Below are 1,098 nucleotides of genomic sequence, written 5' to 3' on the forward strand. Positions count from 1 at the left end.
TTTTCTCAGGGTATATGCCCAATAGTAGAATTTCTAGGACATACGGTAATTTTGTTAGAACTTCCCTGATGTCTCAGCAGGTAAAGAATCTGCCTGCAATGGCGGCAACACAGAGAATGGTTCAATCTCTAGGTCAGGAAGCTCCTCTGGAGGAGGAAATGGCAACCCAGTCCAGTATACTTTCTATTTCCACCTACCCCTCTGACATAGTGCTGATCTTTATTTACATATATTTTAGAAAAGATTTTCCCTTTCTATTAAGTAATGTATGAAAGCTGAGCGCCAAAGAATTGATGCTTTTGAACTGTGGTGTTGGAGAAGACTCTTGAGAGTCCCTTGGACTGCAAGGAGATTCAACCAGTCCATTCTGAAGGAGATCAGCCCTGGCATTTCTTTGGAAGGAATGATCCTAAGCTGAAACTCCAGTACGTTGGCCACCTCATGCGAAGAGTTGACTCATTGGAAAAGACTCTGATGCTGGGACGGATTGGGGGCAGGAGGAGAAGGGGACGACAGAGGATGAGATGGCTGGATGGCATCACCGACTTGATGGACTTGAGTCTGGGTGAACTCCGGGAGTTGGTGATGGACAGGGAGGCCTGGCGTGCTGCAATTCACTGGGTGTCAAAGAGTCGGACGCCACTGAGCGACTGAACTGAACTTAACATAGGTATCATCTGACATGTTTACTTTTATTTTTTGAAGCAAATACAGGTAAGTTTCACTCTCTTAGACAGCATCAATTATACAACACAATTTTAACAGTTATAATCATCATGCTGTACATTAGATCCTCAGACCTTATAATTTAAATATGTTAAAATGTATCAGATCAGAGCAGAGCAGATCAGTCGCTCAGTCATGTCCGACTCTTTGTGATCCCATGAATCCCAGCACGCCAGGCCTCCCTGTCCATCACCAAATCCTGGAGTTCACTGAGACTCACATCCATTGAGTCAGTGATGCCATCCAGCCATCTCATCCTCTGTCGTCCCCTTCTCCTCCTGCCCCCAATCCCTCCCAGCATCAGAGTCTTTTCCAATGAGTCAACTCTCCACATGAGGTGGCCAAAGTACTGGAGTTTCAGCTTTAGCATCA

This window comes from Bison bison, unplaced genomic scaffold, assembly GCF_000754665.1.
Source record: "Bison bison bison isolate TAMUID 2011002044 unplaced genomic scaffold, Bison_UMD1.0 scf7180017864220, whole genome shotgun sequence".
In the NCBI taxonomy this organism is placed as follows: Eukaryota; Metazoa; Chordata; class Mammalia; order Artiodactyla; family Bovidae; genus Bison; species Bison bison.